The following is a 20,479-nucleotide window of genomic DNA, read 5'->3' as shown; positions in this document are numbered from 1 at the left end:
AATGATCTAAAGTCTACCACAATTCTGTATCTTTTATTTCCGTCAGCATCCGGTTTCTTTGGTACACATAACACCGGTGCATTCCAGGGACTAGTGCTGGGTCTAATAATACCCTGCGCCCTCATTTCATCGATTTCCTTATTAATGTGCCGTTTCGTGGCCTCCGGAAATCTATATTGCCGCTTATTGATAGGCACCTCCGATGAAGTTTCTATCGTGTGTACGGCGGCGTCAGTAGTGGTTAACCTGTCGCCTTCGAAAAAGAAAATATCTGCATAGCTTTCAACTATATTCTTCACTGTCCTGAATTCTCTATCAGGCAAGTGCGCCAAATTCAGCACTTGCCGTAGTTTTTCAATTCTTGCATTTCCTTTTGACTCTGGTGTTAGTTTATGTTCTAATAGGTCATAATCTAGCCTAGAGTTAAGATCTAACTCGGTCATTATCGTATTTTTCGAGTCAAGAAAATTGTTCTTCGGCTCTTCATTTCGATATGTTTGGTGCTCTCTATTTATTTCGTTTTTGTCTACGTCAGCCTCATTGCGGGCTGTGTTGCTAGTATCTCGCAACTCGTTCTGCACCATAACTCTATTTCTGGCTGCCACATAAACATGTCGACTAAGGACTTCGTCTTTGGGCATACTCCACGGACTCAAGTCGTCCGGACTTCTGTTTCCGTGTTTTTTGAACACTATGTAATCAAAATTATTTCCTATTTGAAGCGTATGCTTCTTTAAGAATTCTGCTCCGATTAATCCGTCGCTTGGCAAATTTTCTAATATATGAAATTGCGTCGGGATCAAAAAGTCTCCGACTATTAAATCCAACATAATTGTACCTGAGGTACGCACAATGTCTTGGCCGATACCTCCAAAAGTGGTTACATCCTGTGTATTTACCGGTACATTCAAAAGATTCACAATGCGTGCATTAATTATATTCGCACATGCACCTGTATCTAAGATCAGGTTCAACGTAAATTTGACATTCTGCTTAGCCAGTAGGGTTAACATTAAGTGCCCTCTGACATCGTAATATACTCGCTTAGCCACACAAGCAATGTTGTCTCTTATGTGATTGCATGCGGTCCTCCAATCGGCTATTTCTATATTGCTGGGCTCATCGGTACATCTCCGCCAGTCAACATCTTCGCAAATTTCTGCTAAATCCTCGTTAAAATATTCCTGTGCAACAGGATCCAAAATACCTTCTTTTTGCGAATTACTACTTCTTTCATTAATGTTGGCTACCATAAGCATTTTCTGAGGCATCCGGGTATACGAGTTCCTGTACCTCCTATCAGTTGGTCGATTTTGACCATAATAATTATATTTCCAACCATGGGCGTAGTCCCCTTGGCTTCGCCGGTAGGAACGCGCTGTGCGATAAATGTATTTGGATCGATTACCGTCGCTAGATCCACATATATTGTTATAATTGTTTTGTCTGTAAATTATTTTATCTCTATTTTTGTAATTATAATATTCATTTCTTCCAAGACGGCTGTTGCTATAATCAGCGTCTTTGTGATTTATTGTAAAAATATTTCTGCTACTATCAAATTGTCTAAGCGCAACGCGCTGTCTTTCGACCCATTCTAGGCCCTGTATTCTATGTTCTATTTCCGTTTGGCTCAGGAACAATCGCCGAGTTATTTAAGATTTTCAATGCCAGACACACTTTCGATTGAACAAGTGTGTACTGATCTGTTAATCTATTCCAATGTTCTGGCGTTAAATTCGAATTTTCATACTCTTTTAAAATTTCCGAAAAGTCGTTTAAAGCGTCGCTTAATAATTTTCTTCTATTAGCGACTGCCGCCCGCGTTCTCGGCCTGTTTATGTTATTGCTCAGATTATGGTACTCCTGGTAGACATAATCCTTAAGCTCTTTTAATCTTGACATTTATGGTCATAACCGTCTAACACCTATTCTGCTTTTGCAATGTGCCGCATAATAAAAAAGGAAATGACTCACTCACCCGAGTATCCTTGACACAGGGCCGGTCATCGTTGTTGTCTTCAATGTCCACTACGTAACTTCGGCACCTTCTTAATACGACAATTCACTATATCGAATATCTGCCAACGTCGAAACTGACACTTACATGAAAAAAACGATCGCACTTTACAAGTCGTCTTCAGCAGCAAAACACAGCACCTTTTCCCCGCATACGAATGTCACTCGCTTGGGTTTGCCACCAACTCAGTTCACTTCCATGCAAAAAGCGAGAAAAGAGAACACTTTTTGTCAACGTCTTTTCTCGATTTTCGTTTTTCTTTTTTTTCTCTCTTTCACTAGCAGCACTACTTTCCAAGCTGCTGACCTCGATAAATCGTTAAGTACTTTTTCTTCAGTTCTCTTTTTTTCCCCTTTTTTTTTTTTTTAAATAACACACTCTTTTTCCTCCGCGAGCACTACTTGGATTAAAACTCCGAAAAACTATTTCATTTTTCACTGAACCACAGATATTTAAACCACTACTTTTTCTTTTTGCTCCCTTAGCGTGATTACTACGACCGAGTTTACGACCGCGTCTGACTTCCGAGATACGTCCGATTAAAGAAAAGATTCAATGGCGCGGAAAAGACCACGCGCTGTCACCAGATGTGTAGGTTATACCCATATCCTGGATATAACCTACCAGGACTTTTTCCGGAAAACCCTGTACGCGCCTTTGGCGCGGAATTAATACACAAGATAACGGTGGACTAACTAACTTTATTTTCGTACATCACTACTTAAATATACCCTACCGGTAACTCAGAGAGAGAGACTTTCTCCACTCTCTGTTTACCTTACTAATCTCTTAACCTATAATCTAGTACCGCATGTACGATAGAACGCATGCGAGAGCATCAACACCGTTGAACCGGCGACTCCTGTTTTGTTTATAACACAAAACTTGTTTATTTTATTCGAGTTTGTTTGCCTGTAGCACAGCAGAAGGCTGCGCGAAGTTCTTTGCCACCTGTGGCATAATATGTTGATACATAGAGTGTTGACAGAGCCGTTCGCGGTCCTCTGTCAAGGGAACCAAATGTTTCGCCTGACTAAAGCATAGCAGAAGGCTATGCCCTCCTAGGAGCAAAAATTAAACTTTAATTATAAGGCTCGTGACGGAGCATAAGGTATTTTCTGCGCGGGTGTGACGTCACACTCCTTTTCCAAGCGCAGCTGTTATCTATATACAAACCATAAAAAAAAAACTATCACAATGTTTCAGTCCTATTTTGTTTAAGTTTAATGTTTTGCGTTCAATTCTAGCCTATTTAGCAAAACCAATAGGTTAAGAGTTTTCTGAATGTTTTGCCGCCGCAAACGCAAGTTTCGTGAAGTGGGGGTTTAAGGACTTAACCGGAGACAACTAGCCAAACCTTAGTTGGCGTTGATCGAAATCTTTAGCCAGGATTTGCTGGCGTTATTGTTGCAGTTTTGGGTTATGTTTGTTTAGTTAAGTCACAGTAAATTCTTATGCTAGCAAGAGTTTACTATCATGGCCTTGGAGATTCTTCGAGGACCCCAATCGGTCGATGTCTCCGGTCCACTCCTTAACGGTAACGATGTTTCAATTTCTCATAAATCGTGCTGTCGCCGATTTATGAGAAATTCACCTTGGCGGTAATGTTGTGTTACAGTTAGAATAAATATAAGTACCGTACACATGAAGCAGAGCAATGAAGTCGCAGTAGTCGAGGGCACACGCAATATTCCACCAGAAACCACACTACTTTGAAGCAGTTGAAGTTTGATAGCCACCGACAGTCCGCCAGTCTCTAACCAAAGCGACGCTGCTAAAAAAAAATGACAGGAAACAGGCAGTACGGCTTATGAGGAATAAAACGAACTGTCAAACGAGAGACAGTCAACTCGATCGAGAATTTCTTTTTGTGTGAGAAGTCGTCGGGTGCACATCGCAAGTCAACCGCGGACGGAGTTACTCTTGGTGAGAAAAAATTGTAACCTTACATAGCCACACCATATTGAAGCCATCGTCCTCGTTGCAGAAGAGCCGGCGAACGATCAAGCCAACTACGGACAAAATCCCGCTGAGGCATTAAGGAGAGAAAACCAAGAAAGGCCCTCCAGAGAGGTAACAAAAAAATTATAAATGAATGAGTAACACCTGTACTCACATGGTGATTTGTGCACAGGGCTCTTTTTTCCTGTTTCTTTTTCCTGTTTTTGTGCTGTGGTGCGGTGTTCCAAGTTTCGGCGGCGTCGGATTCGAACGGACTGTTCGGAAACGTGCAAGTCGGCACGGGAAGGACTGGAGCGGCTTTGAAGATTGTCAGCTGGGAGCGGTGGCGGACTGGTGTTGCTGGGCGGACGCCGCGAAGACCGGATGGCAGTCAAGTGAGCTAGATTAAGCAACGTGGGGTCGCACGGAGCGCGAAATGCCCGGCGACAAAAGTTGACAGGGAATGAAAAGCATAGGAGATTAGAGCGGGACGGGATGAAGAAGGAAGGAAAATACAAAGAAGTTGTTTAAGTAGATTTGTGGCCAATTTTCTTCAGTTTTGGGAAAAGCCTTTTTATGATGAGGTTAGTATATAGTAAACCTATAACAAGGTGATACGAAAAAAGTTCAAAAATAATATCAAATTGCAAGTATTGAGAAAGAAAGAAATAGGTAGTCTTGAGAAAGACTGATGTAAGTTAACTTCCAGGTAATCTTTAAAAGACACACTGACAAAACACAAACTTTGAAGCTATATGCAGTCAAAGACCAGTCCACAAGCAACCGAAAATACGTCTGATCTGTCGGGCAGCTCAAGACGCACTGATATAGTTTCCCTTTCATCTTGTTAATAGCATCATTATCTCGGGCTTCGTCGTCCCGACGCCAAAATGGGTCTGTTTTCAGAGAGGGAAGAAGATCTTTGGCCGGCCTACCAGTCAAAAGTTCCATTGGCGCCTTTCCTGTTACCGAATGAGGAGTCGTGTTGTATGAATAGACATAATCTTTTATCGCTTTGCGCCAATCTGCTTTGATTGCTTTAGAGATGCGCAAGGTTCGCAGAATACCCTGGTTTTGTCTTTCTACCAGGCCATTCATTTGTGGCCAGTAGGGTATGGTGCGTATTGGGCGGCTGTTTTTCCTTGAGCAATAGTTAGCGAATTCTTCGCTAGAAAACGGTGGGCCATTTTCACTTCGGATTGCTTCTGGGTAAGTTTGCTCTTGAAAAATAGACTCTAGGGCTTCTATGGTTTTAGTAGCGTTAGTACCTTTCATCTCTAAAACTTTGAGGAAGCGGCTGTAGTAATCCACAGTTACGAGAAATGTCGCACACTCTTTTGCAGTAAAAAAATCTATGGCAATTTCTTGCCAAGCTCTTTCTGGCATAACTTTCCGCAACATTGGTTCCGGAGGATTTTGCGAACTTACTGCTGCGCAACCTGCGCACTCTTCAATACAGCCTTTGACGTCTCGGTCCATGTACGGCCACCACAAATTCTCTCTGAGGATTCTCCGCATTGTGACTACACCAGGGTGTCCTCGATGAGCTATTTCCAATGCTCTTTTCCGTGGTTTAGAAGGAAGCACAATTCTATCGTCCCTCACTACGATGCCGTCGATTACTCCTAATTCTTTAAAAAATGCTTGAAAATGAAAAAGGTCTGGAGGCCATTCCTGGCTATGGATTGCTTTCATGACTGCCGTCAGCGTTTCATCCTGACTAGTTTCATCTCTTATTTCCTGTAACCCAATAGCTATGGATCCCTCCCCTAGTGCACATAAATAGTGCTCACTACTTTCATCAAAAGGTGTTTCTGACTGTATTCATAATCTTGAAAGTATGTCAGAAATGTTGCTTGTTCCTGGAATATGTTTAACGGCATAATCGTACGGCTGCAGCCGCAACGCCCATCCTTCGGCTCTAGAACAGGCCCGCTTGCCTTGTTGATGCTTCCCTTCAAAGATGTATTCTAGTGTTTTGTGATCAGTAAAAATCGTGAAGTGGGTTCCAAATAAATAAGGATAGACTGCCCAAACGACGGCTAAAGTTTCCCATTGCGTTTGCGGATAAACCCTCTCAGTCTTGGTGAGTCCTTTTGAAGCAAAGCTTATTATTCTCGATATCCCTTTACTATTTCGCTGGGTGAGAACTGCTCCTAGGCCTACCGGAGAGGCGTCTACGTATAATTCAGTCTCATCTTTTGGTTCGTAAAATCCCAGTCTGTGCACAGTGCTTGGTAACTTGTTTCTCAAATCATCAAAAGCTTTACGTTGTTCCTCGAGAGTCGCGTTGTTTCTAACAAGATCATTCCAAACTAGCACGGTAACAGTATTGATAGCAGCACCGGAATCTATTAAAAATTCTACTGGATGCTGATCAATCTTGCATGTTATTATTTCACTATTCTCCGAGTTCACCTGAAGGAAACAAATCGCAAACTTATTCTTATTTTATCTTTATTTATTTTTGACTCAAACATCAATAGTTCTACGAGAAATCGCAATTACTCGTGTATGGTCATAACAACATAACATAGCATTTAAGTGGAATGTAATAAAAAGAAATAAAGTAAAATGAAAAGTTATTTTACCTTTAACGGTCCTTCTGCCACCGACCGACAACGTGAAGATCCTTCATCGCTAAGGTTTCCATCTTGTAAGGCATTGGCTTCGAGATTAGCACGCTTCCAGGTTCGGTTGGCTTTAAATTGTGTCTTCCGTGCTCTGGTGCACTTTCTGGCAAAATGTCCTTTTATTCCACAGTTGTTGCATCGCTAATTCCGAGCAGAACACCCTCGTGAATCACTGTGGTTTTTTCATGAACTACAACGTCCGCATTCCGATTTAGGACGATTATTCGTATTCCAACGTTTCTCAGGTTTCACTGATGACATCCCAAACGATCCTTGGGATTTCCTCTCCCACACTTGTTTCGCTGCGCAAACATTAGAAACCTCGGGTTCTAGCTTGAATGCATTTGCTTTCTGTTTCTGCTTGGACAATATTTCTCGGTTGATAGCATAGTTCATTAACTCATCGAAGCCCATAATATTTTCTAAACCTTTGTCCCTTACTTTTTCGTCTCGAGCACCCATTGTCACTTGTTGTAGAATCTCTTGCTCCTCGCGATCTCGAAAATCACATCGAGCAGCCTGCATGCGAAGCTTGAGAATGAAGTTACTGAAAGACTCATCAGTAGATTGCTTCAGTGACCTAAAAAAGATCGAGCTCGACCCTCTCATTCCGTTTACCGACAAAAAAGTTGTTCAAACGTTTGATCGCATTATCGTATTCAGGAATCTCTTTCAGGGCAAATGGCACTTTTGATGGTTCAGGATGAACCTCTCCGGGCACTGGTCGAAGATTGGTATAGATCCGCTGTAAACTCCGACCGCCACGAGCAAGCATATAGACTAACTTTTCGCGTTGACATTCTATTGGCTTCAATTCGAGAAGAAACTCGAACGATCGTAACCACTCTTCCCACTCTCGACGAAGATCCGATGCGTCAACGGCATCGTTAAATGGTTCCAATGGACAATGTTTTTCAATATCCATCTGAAATAATCGTGAAATAATATTTTCATATAAATAAACCATTCATCGCAACATATTTCCGTACAGGAATAAACTGGGTAGGTAATTGATTGTTAATTGATTGACAAATCTGTAATTCCCTCGGAGAGCGACTTATATTTTGTTTTAAATCAGTGAATTTTATATTTTCAAATGTCTTTTAGCATCATATCTTTCCCATGATGTCAGGCACAATCCCTCTAAAATAGCCTGCATCTATTCAATCACCCATCCATTATTAATCGGTTCACTGTATAGTCAACCATAATAACCTTGACCCCGTGAACTGTGCATTCTGCACCAACACACGCATCACCCGCTTCAATATCTTCCTCTTTGTCCCCGCTTTTCCACGCGTAGCAAAAATATATGCATTGCGGTTAGAGCTTGCATCAATTCAATACGTATTTGTGAGCTTCATCCTGGGCACGTTTCTTTGTGTGCTCGTTATTTTTTTTTACCGAGCTTACATTTGATTTTGCGCATCAGTTTCCACTATACGCGCATTTTTGTTTGAAAATGATCGTGTAGCACCCCTTCCTGCGCTTAGGGTTCAACCGGACTCGCATATTTTGATTTGAGCATGTGTGCTTCGGTCTGGCATAGCATATATTTTGTATGTGTGCGCTTCGGTGCTAAGCCGGACTCGCATCTTTTCTTTCAGCGCTTCGGCTACAACCGGGCTCGCTTGTTCTGTTTTGTGTATGTGCGCTTCGGTCCTCAACCAGACTCGCGTCTTTTCTCTCTTTTCCGCACTTGGGTTTCAACCGAGCTCGTTCGTTTGAATATGTGCGCTTCGGTTCTCAACCGGTCTCGCATCTTTTCTTCCCTTTTCGCGCTTGGGTACCTACCGGGCTCGTTCGTTTGAATATGTGCGCTGCGGTCCTCAACCGGTCTCGCATATTTTAATTAACGTGTGTGTGTGCTTTGCGTTAAAGTGATAGCACCATTTTGTTTTTTTTTCAACGTGGCTCATGCTTTCGTCACTATTTCCTACGATTAATTTATTACTTCTCGGAATTTGCACTAATGCTGAACGAGAAAAAAAACCATATTCGCCCGAAAGGTAATCTAGAAAATTACTTTGATCTTCAAAATTGAAGCAGAGTAACAAAACTATGGCAAACGCCATTGCTGTATCAAGTTTTATTCTCTATTCTGCTCGGATTAATGGAATAGAAAATAAACACACAAGTTCACTTACTTTATTGATAATCCCAACTGTGCCAAATTGTACAGTCCCCAAGCAGTAGATTAAACACCCGACTCCTAGTAGTTCGGATCTCACTTATTAAACGCAATTGATATTTAATTCCGACGATTTATTAACCCCGTTTGCACTCGGTAATCGTTCGCAAGTCACTGGCGTTCTTCCCTTCAACATCTCTTGTTTGCTACCTCGCACTCTCTCTCTCTCTCTCTCTCTCTCTCTCTCTCTCTATTTGATGAAAATCGGTCCAGCCATCTCTGAGAAACATGAGTGAGATTAAATAGTCTCGAGAACACGTTTCTTTTCATAACTTTTGAACCACATGTTCAATCTTGATGAAATTCAAAAGTTAAGGGTTTTTCAGGTAGACCGTTCATTTGAAATTAATTGTGTTCAAATCGGTTGCGTAGTTTCTGAGATATTGGTGTTTCGTGATTTTTACATTTTGATACATAACCTCTAAACTAGAAATCCGATTACAATAAAATTCAATAGAGTCTTATGGGGCAAATAGACCTTTCATTTGCAATTAATTTCATTGAAATCGGTCCAGCTATCTCTGAGAAAATCGAGTAAGATTGGGAGAGCGTTACACACACACACACACATACACACACACACATACAGAAAATGCTCAGCTCGTCGAACTGAGTCGAGTGATATACGACATTCGGCCCTTTTGAGCACTTTTATACCTTTAGTATTTTCAGTGATTGCTATACCTTTCTAGGAGAAAGGCAAAAAATGCAAGAACTTCTGAAGTGACCTAGTGTAGGTTGTAGGTCTTGTTGAGTGTAACATTCGCTCATACTAGAAATTTTCCAAACACCCCCAAAATTTGAAGTTGTGGTCAAAATACGGTTTTTTGGACCTCAGCGCGAATAATATTTTTTAACTCAGTCATTTATCAACCGATTTTCAGTTTTAGAAAGAAGACAAATAGAGCCTTAAAAATATGTACAGGTTTGTTCTAATATCAATAAAACATTGTAAGTTATTTGAGTTCATATCTAATTTTTTAGACTTTTTCTCGCAATTTTTCAATTTAATTTTAAATTTGCAGTCTATTTTTGTGAGAAACATACCACAAATATACTATAATTTCAAAAGTATATTCAAATCCGAATCAAACGGAAGTAGTTTTGTGGAAATCGGTTGAATTTGGCAAAGCTATATATTTTATAAGAAACCCCGAATTTTTGGCTTCTATCGCACAGCAATTCCACGGTGCTACAAATGATGAAAAAATGCAAGAACTTTTGATGTGACTTAGTGTGGGTTGTAGCTTTAGTCGAGTGTTACTTGCGTATTTACTTGAAGTTTTTCAAATACCCCAAAAATTATATATTATGTTCAAAACCCTGTTTTTTACCTTAGTTCACATTTTTATGTTTAATACGGTTATTTTTCAACCGATTTATTATATATTGGTTGTTTTGCAAAGGCGAAAAATAGAGCATTTGAAACATATAAATATGTCTAAAAAGTTTACCTATATGAATAGTTTTAAAATAAATAAGATGGTTTATGTTATTTTCAAATTTTTCATAATTTATTCGCAATTTTTCACCCATTTTTGTAATGATGGAGCTTCAATTGCTGTAAAATTTGAAAAGTTTTTTTTAGTACCAAACGAAAACAATAGCTGTTGTTAATGAGAATCTGTTATAATTTTGCTGAGAAATGATTTGATAAAATCTTAGTTATGGTAGAAAACATTAAGTCATATCTCAGCCAAATTATAACAGATTTTTATAAACAACACTTACTGTTTTCGTTTGGCACTAAATGTAACTTTCAAATTCTACAGCAATTAAAGCTCGTTCATTACAAAAATGTGTAATAAATTGCGAATAAATTTGGAAAAATTTGAAAATAACATAAACTATCTTATTTATTTCAAAACTATTCATCGCATATAGGTAAACTTTTGAGACATATTTATATGTTTCAAGAGTTCTATTTTTCGCCTTTCCAAAACAGCCAAAATATAAAAAATTGGTTGAAAAATAACCGAATTAAACATAAAAATGTGAGCTAAGGTTTAATAAAGGGTTTTGACCATAACTAATAATTTTTGGTGTATTTGAAAAACTTCAAGTAAACGCGCAAGTAAAATTTGACTAAAGCTACAACCCACACTAAGTCACATCAAAAGTTCTTGAATTTTTTCATCATTTGTAGCACCGTGAAATGATTGTACAATAGAAGCGAAAACTTCTGGTTTTCTTAAAAAATATATAACTTAACCAAATTTCAACCGATTTTCACAAAACTACTTCAATTGATCCGGAATTGAATAAACATTCAAATTTACAGTATATTTGTGGTATGTTTCTCACAAAAATAGACTGCAAATTTAAAATAAAATTTAAAAATTGCGTGAAAAAGTCTAAAAAATTTGATTTAAGCTCAAATAACTCAACTTGTTTTATTGATATTAGAACAAATCTATATATATTTTTAAAGCTCTATTTGTTTCTTTCTAAAACTGCTTGAATATTGAAAATCGGTTGATAAATGACTGAGTTAAAAAATATTATATGCGCTGAAGTCCGAAAAACCGTATTTTGACCATAACTTCAGATTTTGGGGGTGTTTGTAAAATTTCAGAAGTTCTAAATCGCTGTAGCACAGTGCAATATTTGACAACGCAAGCAAGCTTTCTGTGTTGGATCCTAGCAATTTAAATTTGTCGCATCCGTCTAATTTACTGAATGTGAAATCGCTACCACAGTGCATGTTGTCCGTGTATCTTAATTCCCCCACTGTTAGGGCAGCTCAAAGGTTGCGATCAGCAACCAGTTTTGAACCGCTAAATGCCTTTTTCAAGGCAAATAAACAAATAATTGATGGTTAATAATTTTCTGGCATCAACACATGCAGACATCCTATGCGGGATGCAATCAAATTCTATTTTAGTTGTCTAATTTTTACTTTATTTAGTAAACCCCCCACTGTAGGGGCAGCGCAAGGGCTGCGATCAGCATAACCGACTTTGAATAACAAACTGTCCTGTTAGACCGCATTCACAAAGACAGTTAGTTCGACTATGCAGAGCTAATATGAAGTCGATTCAATCAATCAGCATGAACAGAAATTCGTTGTCTCCCAGCTGCCAAGTTGCAACATGATGCAACACGCAACAGCGAGCAAACGAAATCGCTCGATGTTTCAAGCCGCAATACGGTTAGGGGTTGAATTGTTGCGTGTGTGAGAGCACCATCGGTGTTTATTCGCTGGATACAAAAATCAAATGCGAATTGTGGAATAATTCGTCTAAAGAACATTAGAGAATGGAAAAACTGAACAGAAAGGCGTGGCCGATTTCGTAGCACCCTTCGGCTATAAAAGAGGGAAAACTAGCTACATCCATTAGTCGGAAGGTGAGCTGGATGGACCGTCCACAACGTTGACAGCAGTAGCAGCAGATATCAGCACTCAGCAGTAACAGGCAATAGCAGCGGCTTGCGCCTGTGGCTGCCTTCAAATTAAACAAATCACTTGCCCTGTGGTTGGTCACCACGTCTCAGGCCTCTGCCAGACTGAACGCAAACGCGAGCGATCGGGCGAGATTTTTGCTGTACATCAGCCAGCACTTTCTCAATGGATAAGTTGGATCATTTTTTTCAGAAGAATATTACTGTCGATAATATTACAGAAATGCGATTGCATTATATCCGATATGAAATTGAACAATTGTTCTTCTGAGGACAAATAAAATTTTTGATTTGAAGAGTTAATAGCTTTGGGTATCAGTAGCAGTATGGTAACAGCCTCAGCGGTAGGTGCAGCCGGTACTTCCATGAGGTCGATGTTATAGGGAAGTAAATGGAAGCGGCACGGCGAAACAGTTTGGGTGTGCTTAGACGCGCGTCATTTTTCGTTGATGATATTATTCCCCACATGAAACGACGCGCTTTCGTACGATAGCGGCGGTATTAGCGGTAGATGCATTTGCCAACACTTAGTCCACTAAAGCTGTGTCTAATTTTCAATGTAAAAACACCTTTCTAGTGTGTTGGCCGTGCGCATTAGGCTTTTGCCAGGCTAAACGCGAAAAGCGGCGCGCTGTGTAAAAGTATTCTACTTCAACTTTGCGGTCGTGACTTTGCACACAACCCACCTGTGATTTTTTTTTTTCTCACCGAATATGTCCATTACCCGGTCCGTTCCGAAGTCCGGATGGCTCCGATCCGGTCCGGTCCGGAAAATAATCGGACTTTGAAGGTTCCGGTCCGATCGGAATTCGGACCTGACTTTTACCGGAACCTACCCGGTCCGATGTCGAACACTACTCGTAATTGTTGTTTTATATTAATTACCAGGGTAGGGGCTATGCCAAGTAATTCTGTCAGAGTAATTTTGATCTCATCAACGGTTTGATCGTTGGCGAGACCTTCTGAGACAACCTTGAACGGCTTGGCGTTCTTGGTGTCGTAGGTGAAACATTTGTACATCTTGTCAGTTCAATATTGAGCAAGATGATCACTACCCTTTATCGAGTCGAATAATAAGCGGCATTCGCCTCTACGGCCAATTTGATAGGTAACTTTAACGTCAGAAACAAACGTTGAAAGTTCCTTTTCAAAAATTTTTAATTTAGAAGAAATAGCTACCGTAATAGGTGCAACTTTCTCCGTTTTGAAAGAATTCACATTTTAATTAGATTCATAATAATAATTTCCATTTCGCCGGCTTATTGCTCAGAAAAAATATCCATTACATTGTCGCAGCAGACACTCCAATTGCCCGACAGAGAATGCTCTCTCTTGCACGATTTCATTCTTCTCGCTGTTATTTCAGGTGGTACGAAAAAAGTTAGAAAGAAATGTTAAATTTAAAAATAGGCAGTCTTAATAAAGACTCATGAGAATTAACCTTCAGTTACGCATTTGAAAAAAATTAAAAATAGGCAGTATTGATAAAGACTCATGCGAATTAACCTTCAGTTAGCATTTAAAAAACGCATTGACAAAACACAAACTTTAAAGCTATATGCAGTCACAGACCAGTTCACAAGTAACCGAAAACACGTCCGATCTGTAAGACAGTTCGAGACGCACTGAATGATTAAACATATGGTTCGAAAGTTATTAAAAGAAACGTGTTCCGGAGGCTGTTAAAACTCACTTATTTTTCCTATAGTTGACTGAACCGATTTTTTCGACATTATTGTTGTAATGTCGTAAGGGGAGCTTAGCCACAAGGTTACAGAGTCCGAATCGATGTAAAATCAGGCCATTCGATGTCAAAAAGGACTTAGGCATGGGTTTATTCTTAGGTGCCCCACCACTTACCCTTTCTTTACGCTGAATTCTATATTTTGCGTGACTTGACAAACATGATGGTGGATTAACCAGCGATGAGACCTAGCCTTTCTCACTCGCACTTTATTGTTTGTTTGAACAAATTTGCCAAAAAACTTCGAATTTTCGAGAAAAATTATTAAAGATGCACCGAATAATAGGGCTGGAAAAAAGTTATTTTTGAAAACTATCGAATAATCGGATTATTGAAAAATGACTTAAACTAGAACTTGTCTAGGGTAATCCACTTAGACTCGTGGTGATTTGGTTTTTAAATTTTCCCATTTAATCATCATGTTCTGTTGAATATTCGGCCGTCCGCTCGGCCAAATTATTCTTGACTTAATGTGACTTATCTTAGACAAGCTCAAGTTAAAACCATTTTTCTGTAAACTGAAAATTCGATACTTTCCACAAAAAACCTAAATCAATCCACCTAGCGGTCAGACTCAGCCTTTCTCATTCAAACTTATTATTTGCAAAAATAGATTTACATGAATGCTTGAATCCAATAAAGGTATAATCACTCTTTGGGTTCTAAAATATTGATGCTGTAATTGAAGTATAAAATATAAAATTTGACGTGATATTAGTGCTTAAGAAATAACGAAATAAAAGAAATGACTCTTAATTTCGAACAATTTAATCACGAGCGATACCGGAAACGTTCAAATAGTACGATACCATGTTTAAATCATGTTGAGGCCATATATATATTGATCAAAGCAGGTATAGTGTAGAATAGTCTTTGAATTTCTTTTCTTTCCAAAACTTTTGAACCATATATCAAATTGTTATGAAGTTTGTTATTTGTAAGTTTGAGAGATGATTCGTTTGTATGACACAAGTTATGTTCAAATAAGTCGTGTAATACTTGAGATAATAGACTTTCGTTCTTTAAACAATTTAATACTAAACGGTTGCTTAAGTTTGATTACAATCGAATGAACAGGGAACGTATAGGGCAGCCAAACTTTGGAACCACGTGTTCAATTATAATGCATGAGTTGACCCTTAACTAGCCCGTTCATCTGATAATATAATTGTTCAAATCGGTTGTGTAGTTTCTGAGATAATAAAGTTTCGTGATTTTCACATTTCGATGTATTACAGACGAAGTTACAGTCCGATTACAATAAAATTCAATAGGGTGTTATGAGGCAGCTGGACCTTTCATTTGACACTAATTTTGTGGAAATAGGTTCAACCATCTCTGAGAAAAATGAGTGAGTCCAAGTAGTCTTCGGAATGTATTTCTTTTCATAGCTGGATTTCTCATTTTTAAACAAAACAGGCAAAGTAATAATCCGTTTGCAAAAAAATCAACAGGGTCTTATGGGGCAACAAGACCTTCCATATGACACTGATTTTATGGAAATTGGTCCTGCCATCTCTGAGAAACATGAGTGAGATTAAATAGTCTCCAGAACGTTTTTTTCATAACTTCTGAACCACATGTTCAATCTTCATAAAATTAAAAAGTTAAAAGTATTTTAGGTAGCCCGTTCATTTGAAGATCATTTTGTTCAAATCGGTTGTGTAGTTTCTGAGATATTGATGTTTCGTGATTTTTACATTTTGATACATAACCTCTAAATTAGAAATCAGGTTACAATAAAATTCAATGTGGTCTTATAGGGCAACTAGACCTTTCATTTGCAATTAATTTCATTGAAATCGGCTCAGCCATCTCTGAGAAAATCGTGTGAGATTGGGAGAGCGTTACACACACACACACACACACACACACATACACACACATACACACATATATATATATATATATATATATATATATATATATATATATATATATATATATATATATATATATATATATATATATATATATATATATATATATATATATATATATATATATATATATATATATATATGCAGCTTGTGACAATTTACAGGTAATTACTTCTTAATTTATCACATTTAACGATATGAAATTTGATGAAAATGCCTGTCAAACCGCTATAAGCCAAATCATTTCATTTTTAGATGCCTAAAATTTACAAAAATTCACAGTAGCAGGATGTTCTCCTCAAACCCACTATTTTTGCTCTTAAAATGCCGATGATGATCTTAAATATAATTAGTTCAAACTTTTTCCATTCACGTCTGTAGATATAAAGGTGGGCCAAAGTAAAAATTTGGTGGACCAAAATATGTTTTTAGTACTTCGTAGAAATTTTGATATTTCTAGGATATTTTTCAATATATTGCATTGTTGAACGGTGTATATTAAAATAGACACTTAGCTTTTAACAATGGTATAATAGAGTAGGTATTTATGTTGAAAAATTGTGTTTGTTTTTAATGAACTGTGCGAACACTTCCCAAAGCTGGCCAAAATACCCCCGTTACCCTATATTTTGCAAAAAAGTTCATAAAAATGAAGAGGACAAGTAATATTGGTTAGTTTTCAAAATTTTTCCGAAATGTTTCAATCCACTAGCGTATTATGAACTTCTTAGGCGATATTTTTGCCGCAGCTTGAATCAATTTTAAGCGCGCCTAAGAATTTTGCACTTCCATCGAAACTCATAAGAATTGCTATTCGATCAACAGGAGATCTACCGACCGTATTTGATAAAATTCACCGTCTCAGTGCATTCAGATCACTAGTGCTGAACTGTTTCATAGAAAATAATAGTAATAAAAATGATAATACTCTAAATAACATTAAATCCATACAAAAAGTTTTTAAAATTTTAATAATGTTGCTTCACCAGTCCGATTGTGGCAGTTCACTTCACGCAGTTGCTGCAATTAAGTACGATTAAGGATATAATCACTGAATGACATTTTTAAAACCTCTAACGAATATGAGAGGTCATTTATTTATTACGTAACGTACTTAGAAGAAGGGGATATTCAACGAAGATTTCCATTACGCAAGGCCCCCATGCTAAATTGCTTTATTTAGGGTTGGGAGGTGTTCAAAATTGCTATAATTTAGCGTTACGTAATATGTGAATGTCCCTAATGATATGATTTTATAATTGAAGAATATTTCAACGCAAAATATACAACTATTCTAAGAAACTAAGGCAAAAAACTTAAAAAAGAGATAAAAAACAACAGTTCTTATGAGAATCAATTCTTTTTAAATATAAGCGTTTTGTGGGTCCATTAAATGAACTCTATTCAACTTCAAATTTTCATGGCTTATTTTTGGAGTAAAAAGGAAACTTTTTCCGCCCGGCGCTCATCGAAATCGCATGATGTTACAAAAATGGCCACTCTAGTGACTATATATTTGTGTTGTTTTTGAAATTAAATGTCATGAATTCAATGAAATGAAATTTAATGTAATAAAGCAGCAAAATAATGCTCTGTTTAATAGTTTCGAAAGAACATGCTGTGAAAATATTTTACTTGCAACAGATGCAATCACTTGTTTGTTTTGTTTAAGGAAGCATGCGTTTCGGTAAATATTTTTTGTAATATGAGGTGTAAATTGCTTTATATTTTTTTGCCTTCAGTCAGAATATACAGTGGAATACAATCAAGACACTATTTTGATACTTTACGTCGTTTCAGGATGCATTATCGTCAATCTTTATTCAAAAAAAGAGTTTAAATTCAAAAAAATATTACAAAATTCCTGATCAAACTTGGTAAAGTACGCTCAGCATCTCAAGCAGAGCTTGATTGTAACTCTAACTCCATAACCCACACGCACTCGGTCTTCAGCTTGGTGCGCAACTAATTAAGAAAAGCATCACACAGCAAATATCTCTTCACGGATCAAAACAAAACCGAAAAAGAAAAAAACGCTCAAAAAAGCTGCATTTGCAGCTTTTTTAGCTCTTGCGCCGAGCTGGTGCTTGCTACGAATGTCACATAAGACGATAATACGCTCGTGGTGCTTGGTGTCTATTATATGGCGATGTCACCGAGCGGCTCGGAGCGGTGCTTTTACCAAGTCTGGAAAACGCTGTCTATCTGTGCTGCTGTGCTGTGACTAACTTGAAAACATGAAACAGAGCGAGGGAAATAATCTGCGTTAACGCGAGACTATATGCACCCGAAAACAGTTGGCTCTAAGTTAAAGTTTCTTTAAGTTCAAGTTTATCAAGAACTATTTGAGGTCAACGATGAGTAACTTGAGATTAACAAACCTTGCCTTTTTATCAATCGAACGTGAAATCACTGATTCCATTGATTTTGAATCTATAATTTCGGATTTTGCCACCTAAATATATATATATATATATATATATATATATATATATATGCAGTAATGCAGTGATTTCTATACCTTTCTAGGAGGAAGGCAACAAAAAGTGAAATGTAGTGGCGTAGCTATGGTTTGATGGGCCTGGTGCGGTAACAAAAATGTGGGCCCCCAATGAAAATGACTGGGCAGTTTTTTTCTTCCATAAAAGGAATTGAGACAAACAAAAAACTTCCCAAACTCCCAAACTCACTCGATTTTCTCAGAGATGGCTGGACCGATTTTCATGAAATTAATTGCAAATGAAAGGTCCAATTGCCCCGCAAGACCCTATTAAATTTTATTGTGATCGGATTTCTAGTTTAGAGGTTATGTATCAAAATGTAAAAATCATGAAACATCAATATCTCAGAAACTAGACAACCGATTTGAACAATTAATTTCAAATGAACGGGCTACCTAAAAGAACCCTTAACTTTTGAATTTTATGAAGATTGAACTTGTGGTTCAGAAGTTATGGAAAGAAACGTGTTCTGGAGACTATTTAATCTCACTCATGTTTCTCAGAGATGGACCGATTTTCATAAAATCAATGTCATATGGAAGGTCTGGTTGCCCCATAAGACCCTATTGATTTTTTTTTTTGCAAACGGATTATTACTTTGCCTGTTATGTTTAAAAATATGAAATCCAGTCATGAAAAGAAACATATTCCGAAGACTACTTGGACTCACTCACTTTTCTCAGAGATGGTTGAACCGATTTACATAAATTAGTGTCAAATGAAAGGTCCAAATGAAAGGTCTAGCTGCCTCTTAACACCCTATTGAATTTTGCTGTAATCGGACTGTAACTTCGTCTGTAATGTATCGACATGTGAAAATCACGAAACTTCATTATCTTAGAAACTACACAACCGATTTTAACAATATTGATATGAGATGAACGGGCTTGTTGAGGGTTAACTGATGAATTATGATTGAACACGTGGTTCCAAAGTTTGGCTGCCCTATACGTTCCCTTTTCATTTGACTATAATCGTACTTAAGCCCGTTATGTAACCGTTATGTATTAAATTGTTAAAACAACAAAAGTCCATTATCTCAAGTATTACACGACATATTTGAACATAACTAGTGTCATACAAACGAGTCATCTCTCAAACTTACAAATATCAAACTTCATAACAATTTGATTCAAAATTTAGGAAAGAAAAGAAATTCAAAGACTATTCAAAACGATACCTGCTTTGTTCAATATATATGGCCTCAACATGATTTAAATGTGGTATCGTACAATTTGAACGTTCCTGGTATCGCTCGTGATTAAATTGTTCGAAATTAAGAGTCACTTCAACATCAATATTTTAGAACCCAAAGAGTGAATATATAGATTTAAACATTCACGTTAATTTATTTTACAAATAATAATAAGTAATTTATTTTTACAAATTATAATAAGTTTGAATGTGAAAGGCTGAGTCTGACCGCTAGGTGGATTAATTTAGGTTTTTATCGCGAAAGTTCATTATCTCAGAAACTGCACAACCGATTTGAACAAAATTGGTTTTAAATGAACGAGCTACCTAAAACCCTTAACTTTTGAATTTTATGAAGGTTGGACATGTGGTTCAAAAGTTATGAAGAGAAACGTGTTCTGGAGAGTGTTTAATCTCATTTATGTTTCTCAGAGATGGCTGAACCGGTTTCACAAAATTAGTGTCAAATGAAAAGTCTAGCTGCCTTACAAAACCCTATTGAATTTCATTGTAATCGGACTGTAACTTTGTCTGTAATATATCAAAATGTGAAAATCACGAAACTTCATTTTCTTAGAAATTACACAACCGATTTGAGCAATATTGGTTTCAAATGAACGGAATAGTTGGGAATTGACTGATGATATATAATAATTGAACACGTGGTTCAAAAATTTTTAATAGAAAGTCATATTTGAAATAGAAGAAAAATTTTACAATGAATAATCGAATTTAAAATGATTACAATCAAAAACAAATTTCGCGTCATATATTTGAAACATATTTATTTCATGTTATTTGTAAGTGTTAATGTATGTTCATATGTGTTTGAATGTTATGTTTTATATGTTAGGTATGGTTTCAAGGTTGTTTACTGCCAAAAATTTGTTATTTAGGATTAAAAATAAATCCAGCAAATGTAATCAAATTTTTTTCTGAAAATTGAAGTGTTCGTGTGAATCTATTTTAGCAA

At 37.4% G+C, this 20,479-nt stretch overlaps 1 long non-coding RNA gene across 1 annotated transcript; it reads left to right on the top strand.

Annotated features, from left to right (window-relative positions):
- The first annotated feature begins 4,010 nt into the window (after positions 1-4,010).
- Positions 4,011-4,497, top strand: LOC129733304 (uncharacterized). Its single transcript, XR_008729454.1, has 2 exons — positions 4,011-4,093; positions 4,155-4,497. It is a non-coding gene; the product is annotated as an uncharacterized LOC129733304 (long non-coding RNA).
- The last annotated feature ends 15,982 nt before the right edge of the window (positions 4,498-20,479 follow it).

The sequence above is a fragment of the Wyeomyia smithii genome, chromosome 3, assembly GCF_029784165.1.
Source record: "Wyeomyia smithii strain HCP4-BCI-WySm-NY-G18 chromosome 3, ASM2978416v1, whole genome shotgun sequence".
Classification (NCBI taxonomy): domain Eukaryota; kingdom Metazoa; phylum Arthropoda; class Insecta; order Diptera; family Culicidae; genus Wyeomyia; species Wyeomyia smithii.
This window is presented reverse-complemented; position numbering and strand designations above follow the sequence as displayed.